The sequence below is a fragment of the Strix uralensis genome, chromosome 1 (genome assembly GCF_047716275.1).
Source record: "Strix uralensis isolate ZFMK-TIS-50842 chromosome 1, bStrUra1, whole genome shotgun sequence".
NCBI lineage: Eukaryota > Metazoa > Chordata > Aves > Strigiformes > Strigidae > Strix > Strix uralensis.
Genome location: NC_133972.1, coordinates 4,240,944 through 4,249,649, shown reverse-complemented (window position 1 = coordinate 4,249,649; position 8,706 = coordinate 4,240,944). Strand labels below are relative to the sequence as shown.

The window sequence follows — 8,706 nt, the reverse complement described above, 5'->3', positions numbered from 1 at the left end:
CAGGGCAGGGTCAGACTGGCTCTTAGGAAGGATTTCTTTGCAGAAGGGGTTGTTGGGCGTTGGAATGGGCTGCCCAGGGCAGGGGGGGAGTCCCCATCCCTGGAGGGGTTGAAGAGTCAGGTTGACCCAGCGCTGAGGGATCTGGTGGAGTTGGGAACGGTCAGGGTGAGGTTCATGGTTGGACTGGAGGAGCTTCAAGGGCTTTTCCAACCGAGATGATTTTGTGATTCTCTGAACGAGCTGCTCTTTGCCTGCACTGTGCACCAGCAGCATCTGGGAGATGCCTCCTGGAGAAAGGGAGGTGAAACCTGTGGTGGCTCCTGGTTCACGGTGAGGATGGAGAGTGTTTCTTCCATCCCTGTGCAACGTCCAGAGGTCACATCTGCCATCAGGACGTGAACGCTGGAGGCTGATCTGGCAGTTCTGAGCCAAGGCCACCCGGCGCGGCCGTGATCGAACTGAGACCTTGCTCTGGAGCTGACACTGCGGGAAGGCAGTGCAGGAAGCAGTGACGAGGAGGGATGCGATTGATGGCAGAACAGCGTAGCCTTGTGCAGGGTCAGCCCACATCTGTGTGCTCGGAGCCGCTGCGCTGCGCAGCTTGTGTAATGCTGTGTCTTGACTGATAAAGCAGGTAGGATTTGGCCTGAGGTCTCTGGTCTTCATCCTCTCAGCCTTGGTGGGAGCAAGGCAACAGCCAGGGCAAGGCCCAGCAAGGCTGGGACTGGTGGGGCTGGGACTGTTGCAAAGCGTCAGAGCCTAACGGCTGCAAGAAAGGCCCTGGAAAAGGCCAGTTTGTGGGGGGTGCTCAGCCCCAGGAGATGAACGACTGGGGCTGCCTTTCCCCTGTGCTACTTCTGCTCCTTCCCTGCTTCTCGCTCTGGTTTCCCACCAAGACCTGTCTTCTCAGGGCCGCTCTCCTTTCTGGCGCTGCTTCTTTCCTTGCAGGGCTCCCCCAGGATTTCAGGAGCGCTGCTTGGCAGCCAGGAGCCGTGCTGGGGGCGGCTGCCGGGCTGGCAGCACCGCCTGGGGTGCTTTCTGCCATCCCGCTCCACCCCCTGTCCTTTGCTGCAGGTGTCGGGGTTCCTCCGCACCAGCGGAGGGGGAAAAGACACTAATGACTTCGTTATCTGAAAAGCAGATTCGTGCCCGGCATGCACTAAACCCATCTTAACACGCTCAGGAGAGATGCTGTATTTATTCAGGCCTGGGTGCTCAGTGGACTTTTCCACAAATCAAGCACCAACAGCAGGTTTTCTTGCTTCTATACACAAAAACCAGAGGTTAGTCTTTTTCCAGACACGCCTATTAGATACAATTGCTTAGGGATTAACATACAATTATAACATGGCTTACATAATAATTATTACCCTTGCGCAGGGGAAGGGTCTTAACCTGGGCAGGGTCTCTTTGACCTGTGGGTTTTGGTATTACAATGAACATACCTGGTTTAGGATTATGATGAAGGCAGTTCACTTTAAGGACACTCAGAAGTTCGTTTCATTGCCAAGTAAGCGAATAGTCCCTTTGCCAGGCTGTCCAATAACTCATCCTCAGCAAAGCCCAGACGTTCTCTTTATGGCCCAGGACGTTCTGCCTATTTTCTAGGATTTGGAGATCAAAGCTCGTTCTCGATGAACGTCTTATCGCTAATCAGGGCCGTCCTGACCACGCTTCAAGGTCTTGCTCGTCAAGTCAAAGCTTCAAAATCGTAATTTTTTGTAATTGAGGAGCAGCGCCCCCGACCCGGCACAAGCCACGTCCCCTCTGCACCCAGGGCTCCCCGTTTCTGGCCCGCGCCGGTTCCCTGGGGCTCCGGCTACCGGAGCCACCTCTATCACCCCAGGGCTCCCGGTGCACAGTCCTCCCCCCCGCGGGCTCCCAGCGCCTGCCGCCCGCCCCCAGCCCTGCCATTCCCCAGTGCACGGTCTGGAGCCGCTCTCCCCCCTGAACCCCAGGGTGGCCGGTGCCCGGTCCGCCCCCTCTCCCGCGATCCCCTCTGTGTGCCCCGGGACCCCCCTCCCTCGGCCTTGCCGTGCGCCCCCCCCCATCCCCGCTCCACGTGCTCCCGCCGTCACCGAGCCGCTTCCGCCCGCCCACGTGACCAGTGGCGCGCCCGCCCCGCTGGGGGCGTGGCCTGATGACAAAGGGCGTGGTTGGAGCGGAAGGGGCGTGGTCATGTGCTTGGGGGCGTGGTTGTGGCGGCGGTGGCGGCGGCGGGGGGCGTGGCCGGCGTCCGGTGGGGCCCGGCGGCGGCGGCGGCAACGGGGGGAGGGCGGGAGGGGGTGGGTGAAGCGGACCGGGAACGACGGGCTGAACGGAAAGGTTTAGGGTTAGGAAGGCGGGGGTGTGTTTAAAACAACCCCCCCAAAAAAAACCAAGATAAATTTTTTTAGAAAAAAAAAAAAGCACGGAGTCACGGCCGCGAAGAGGTCAAAGGTCGGAGGTGAGGAGGAACCGCTTCCCCGCCGGTGAGGTGAGAGGCGCCGGCGAGCGCGATCGGTCCCCGATGGACACCGGAATATTCCGCCACCCCCCTCCCCGCCCCCAACCTCAGCGCGGTTCCCGCCGGGCCTGGGCGCGCGCGGTCCCCTCAGGCGGGCGCGTGCGTGAGGGGAGGGGAGGGCGCGCGCCGCCGCCTCCCCCTTCACCGGCCGCTGAAGGGTCACTCGCACCCCCCCACACCCCCCGCTGCGCTCCTGAGGGAGCCGCGGCCTTTAGGCCTCTCGCCGGCGGGAAGCCTGAGGGGAGGCCCCTCAACCGCGGTGGAGGAGGGGGGCTCCCCGCCCCTCGTGGGTGTCTGTGGGGGTGGGTGGGATTTGGGGTGCACAAAGGAGGCCGGTGGGTGCGGAGAGGGCGGCCGCATCCTTCCCCCTCCAACCTGTGGTGCTGCGTTGCCTGTTGGGTTCGGGGATTTGGCTGCGGAGGGTGGTGGGTATGATCCTGGAGGCTCGTGCAGATGGCGTTTTATTTTATGAACGTGTTTTCCAATAACTAGTGAGAGCGTGGGGGTTAGCGAAAAGAACAAAGATTAATTTGCTTGTTTGCGAAGAGCAAGGTGCGGTGCTTCTCAGAGACAGACGAAGGGGCTGCCTTACCCGCCTGGCTGCTGAGGATGAAGAAGCAAGTGCTGTTTGCGGGAAGGGTTGGGGTTGGGTGCTTGATTTGGAAGGAATTGGGATCAAAACAGAGTGTTTACTGCTTAGGAAACGGTGAGTCGTCCGCCTGAGGTATTGCTGTGCTGGAGGAGAGCGGAGAGAAAGGGAGGGAAGAGCGTGAGGAAATGTGTCTGAAAGAGCCGCGGAGAAAGTTTTGGTGGGTCAGAAGGTGGTGGGATGGGACTAAACTAGTAAAGAGGCTGAGATGTCAGAAAGAGTTAATCATCTCAGCTGCAGACTCGGGAGAACGTGCTTTATAGAAAAGAGTACGTAAAGGGAATGACTGAAATGTGCAGTAAAATACTCAGCTAGGTTTGCTCCGCACGTCGGCAGGTGGTTGCTGACCACCTTGGAACCGGACCTATTCTGCTGCTTTGATTTTTGTGGGGACTTCGCTCTGTGATAACGCCACGGTGCTGCAAGTGTGTCTCGCTCTGGCTAATCGCTCTAGTCTTTGGAGTTTGGTTAATATTTAGGAATCGAATTCCTTATAAGCGACTGAATAAGCGCTTAGATTATTTTCTAATGTAATGAGCAAGGAACTGTTTGAATCCTGAAGTGGTGTGGTTGTGGGTTTGTGTTCGGGAGAATCCCAAGGAAAGGACTACTGCTTTAATGCCAAAATTTCCTGAATGCAACATCTGCTTATTTTTCAGGATTGTTGAAAAGTTTTCTTTCATGAAAGGGGCAAAGATGAGGCATGATCTCACACTTTGTGAAACTTAGAACAGTTACGGTGTACTGGTGTGATAAATTTAGGATTACAGGAGCTGTTGTGTAATGCAGAAAGGAGATTAGCTGACTTGAATTCAGAAGAAAGGAAAACACTCTGGGATTTTCACTGAACGTGTGACACGTTGAGAGCTGTGCTGTTAGCCCCTGATTCCTTCCACCAGAACAATTCTGCTCAGTATTTTCAACTACAAAGCTTAACTTGGTACAACGCTGTTTATTTTTCCTAACGTGATTCAAATTTAACATCACAAAAGAGCAAAGAAGAGTCAGGTTTTGTCTCAGGTGCATTGAAGTAGTTTTTTAAGTGTCAAAATCTCAGCGATGAATGAATTTGTCAAGCTCTCTCTGAAGACAGCTGTTGAGTTAATCAATGTTATTTTTATTCAGTGGTTGCTAGGCCTGTCTGTCATCAGGGTTCACATAATTATGCGTAGAAAAGTCTTTTTTATTTTCTCTGATGAGCGAAGAGTTTAAAAAATAGAATAGGTACAGCTTGATGAACAAGAATAGTTTTACCTGTCTATAGTGGAACGTAGTAAGTCATGAGTGGAAGGGGAGTAGCAGCAGCAGTACAGCAATTTCAGCAGATCTTGTGACCTGGGAATCCTCCTTTCTCTTCTCGCTGCGGCCGACTTTCTGTGCCGCGCTCGTGGAACTGACACACCTCCCTTGACTGTCGCTCCAGGGAGCTGCAGGCAGCTTTCTCCCATTTTACAACAGACTTTGTACAGCGTGCCGTGGCAGTGCGGAGCCCCGGTGACGGGGAGCACGCTCCTCTGTGCCGGGTGCTGTACGAGCAAGGAGGAACCGCTGGCGCTTGGCCCGAGGAACTTGGTCTTGAGTATTAAACGAGACCAGAGGTAGATGTAGACTGAGCTTTACAAGCATTCCTTAGCTGTAATATCTTGTGTTAGAATTCCTTCAAAACTTTACGGTGCGTTAAAGGGTGAGAAAGAAAGGTCTTAAGGAACACGAGGGAGTTCAGTGGTCATGCAGTCTTCTCACAAGCGAAATACCAAATGGAAGGTGGAGGAACAGGGACTTAAAGATGATTGTCTTCAAGCGAATCTTTTAATTTGTGTCTTCAGGTGAAGACGCAGTCCTGGTGTTTCAGAACGGCCGGTGTCCTTTCTGTGTAACTGTGTTCCCTTGGGAAGAAATTAGAATTCTCAGGCTCCTGCCAGTAAAAGAGTGAGTTTCAGCTGTGGCCAGAGAGCAGTGCTGAATGAGGAGGGGAGGAGGGTTGCATTTCTTTGGTAAAAACTGAATTAATCTTGTATGGACCATTGTGATAAAGATGCCATGGGAATAATAGTTGGTTTGTTTTCAAAAGACAATGTCCGAGTCAGACTTTCAGACTTGTTGTCTAACAGAGCGGCTTTGGGATTGTTTTGCTGTTGGGAAGAAAGAGCTTAGTGATTTGCTGATCCTGGGTTTCTAATTGGTGATTATTAGAAAAATATTTAGTTCAGTGTGATGCTAGAAATGACAAAAAGCTCCCTTTTGAATGTTGGGAGTCCCGGTAGTTTGCTTATTCAGGCTTGCCAAATGTTACTTCTGTGACCTAGAACCTGCTGAAAATCAATCCCATGCAAGTGAGTCACCTTACAGATGTGTACGTTCACTTGTGCCTTCTCAGGGCCCTTTCCAAGCCAGAAAGATCTTAAAGTGCAGACTTACTTTTTTATAATGAAAACTGTTCTGATTAAAGGTTTGGTGGTTTGGTTTTGTGTTGGGTTTTTTTTTTTTTTTTTTTTCAAGGAACAATGCAGGGAAATACACGCTGAAGTTTATGTCTTAATTTTTGCTTTCTGTTCCCTGGACTAAGCGGTCAGAGTTGTGTTTGTTGTCTTCCTTATTTCTGTCAGTGTTAGCATCCTGCCTCTGAGAGAATCCCTGTTAATTAGATGACTGACACAGCCAAAACTTCCAGCATTTAAGAGTTCAGAGTGAAAATACCACTGAGGCTCTAACACTGGGAGCTGTAGAGAGGGTCAGTGTGGAACAGGAAGCGCATTGCCCCAGAGAGCCAAAGGTAGACTTCAGTTTTTCTGCCAAACCCAGCAGCTTTAGAAACTTTTCTGTTGACAGCTGTCAGAAGGTACCCAACCAGTACTACAGAAACCAAGTTCTTCTGAAATGGGAAGACTATTGTTTTGTATGGTTTCCACAACATATTTTTCAGGAAAGTGATAGTGCTTGATGCATAAACTTAGTTTGATCCAACTCTAGTTGCAGTTAGTCAGGAAACTTCTGCCAAAGATGGCTGGACTTTGTTATAGAGGTGTCTTTTTAATGTGATGGAGTGGCTTACTCAAAAGACATTTCTGAGGTTTTGGGGGAGGGTGTGGAATTTTCTTCTAAGAGGTAAATGACCCAATATAGGCTGTGATCTTGGTAAACCAGAAAAATAATACTACTGTTGCATCAACAGAAGTCACCAAAGCTAGCTGCTGAGTTAGATTCAAAGGATTGTCGGAGCAGCAGTGAAAATGGTCATGGTGGAAAAGGTGCTTGAAACCTCTGTGCTGGTAATGCAGATTTCAGAAGGAAGGTACCTAAAAAAGCTCTTCTGCCCTTTCTCTATTAAAGTCAGAACCAGGACTGGTTTCTGCCTGGTGAAGGGAAGTGGAGGAGTACGTGGAAAATGCAGAAGTCTGCTAGAAGTATTTACGTAGATGTGGTTTACCTGGGAAGGGTTTCGGAAACCCGCTGTGTCTGTAGTGCCCGGGACTGAATAGTGACCTGAACGTAAGTGGTGGTGTAGTGGGCTGCTGAATGAACTACATTTCCTTCCGAGAAGCGTATTTGCCTGTTATGCCTGTAAAAAATGTTATTGCCCAATTTAACTTTCCCTGCTATGTAAAACTGTTGAATGAAGTAAGGATGTTAAGCATTTATCGTGGCGTAATCTCTTAAAAAATAGTTGCAGTAGAAGGTGCTATTCAGAGATATACAGACAAGACCATCTATTTGAGAAGTGAAACCAAAAACCATACCGTCAGAACCTATGGGCCTAAATTAAACAGGTTTTGGTTTTTGTTTTTTTTTTTTTCTTTTTAATACAGATCATTAACCACTAACTCTGATTTCTGTCCTGAAGGAGAGTTTTGAACCAGGAAATGTATCCTTTACAGGGAAAGGAGCCCCAGCTATAGATAAAGAAACAGGAAAGAAATCATGCATGTTTCAGATACCCATTTGATGAGGAAAATAAGTAATTGCAGCTGCAGAACTGTCGAGAAAGTGAATCTCCGATAGGTGTGTTGTGATAATAAATGACTGCTATAGGTACTTCTCAGTTACGTGAACTTTATCTCAGAACAGCAGCACTGGATCTGGGTAGGAATCATTAAAGTACTAATTGCAAACGTTGCTTTCATCACTCTGCAATATGTGGGTTATTCAAACCCAGAGGTGTTTCTGTTTTTCATTTGAAGAGTAGCAAGACCATGTAAGAAGGATTAAGATAGAAATCAAACCTGACTATCAGAGCCTGTCAAGGGATACAAAAATCATTCTGTGAATATCTTAATAGTAAGAAGATGGTGGAGGGAAGAACACAGAGGAAAAATTACTGTCCAGTGTCACTGAAACTGAAGTGTTCAGTATCTTTTGACTCTTACTGAAGACCAAAGTCAGCTGGCGAGCAACTGATGCTAGTGACAGACTAGAAAGAGAAGGTTTGTAAGCAGTCATTTTTAAGTGAGATATTTTCATCTGTGTACTTCAAGTACAGACTAAAAAAAGAAACTTAAAAGCTTTAGTAGGCACCTTTTGAGAGATGGAAAATAGGTGATGTTTGGAAAGACTAGAGAAGAGTGAGCAGCTTGTGTAGGTGAAAGAGTGGGAAGAAGAGAGTATGGAGTAGTAGTCATCTTAAAATCCTGTAGCAAGTAGTCAGATGATTTGTAAGCACCTGAAAGTTTACAGGGAGCACGTAACAGCCAGTGCTGGTTTGTCACAGGTACTTCCCTGGCAAAGCGAGTTTACTTCTTTCTAAGGTAAGATGTCAGGTCTGGTTCAGGCTGCAGAAGCAAAAGCTTCCATGTATCTTGAATTCGGTAAGGTTTTGATTTTTGTCCTAATAAGACTTCAAATAGGTGAGGTTTAAAAAAAAAAAAAAGCCTAAGAAGGTGCCATGATATGATGGGTACAAACATGGTTAAAGAAATACACTCGGAGTACCAGTAAAGATCTTGTCAAAACAGAAGGAAGGCTGTATTGAGAGGGTTACTGTGAGGGCTGTGGGTTTGCATTTACGACTTAAGTGGTAGAACAGACTATGCATATTAAAGTTGTAAATGACGTAAAACAGGGAAGGACTACAGATACGCTATATGACAGGATTAAAAATGGAGAAATGGATTTGATGACTTAAATGTTGCCTGAAAAATTTGCTACAGGTCAGTAAAGACAGTGGTAAGGTTTTGCATTCAAGCCAAAATAACCAGCTGCAAGCATTAGAATAATTGATTAGGTATAATCCATAATTAAAGGAACCTTTCACCAGCAATGGTGACGAGTGATCTCCAGTGGAGGAAGGAGGAGGGGAGGCAAAAGTTTTGTTTGGGTATATAAACCAGAAAATAAATGGCAGGTTATGATGTAATCCTTCCGTTCCACCCAGTGCCTGTAAAGCTTCACTGGGACACCCTGTGACCACGTTTTGGTGTGACACTGGAGAAGTGACAGGAACCAAGGGGAGAGACTGCGAAGCAGAGCATTCTGTCGCTGGAAAAGCTGTGTGCCCTGAGGAGATGCAGGGGGGACTCGAGGAATTTGCTCTTTGAAGTATTGCTGCTGAGGCTGC

General features: G+C 48.8%; 1 protein-coding gene across 2 annotated transcripts in view; it reads left to right on the top strand.

Annotated features, from left to right (window-relative positions):
- Positions 1-2,298: 2,298 nt before the first annotated feature.
- Positions 2,299-8,706, top strand: part of SCAP (SREBF chaperone) — a 65,758-nt gene continuing 59,350 nt past the window's right edge. For both annotated transcript variants that reach the window (XM_074875824.1, XM_074875906.1), the window contains exon 1: positions 2,299-2,476. The gene's annotated coding sequence lies outside the window, so the exon portion shown is untranslated. The remainder of the gene's footprint in view (positions 2,477-8,706) is intronic.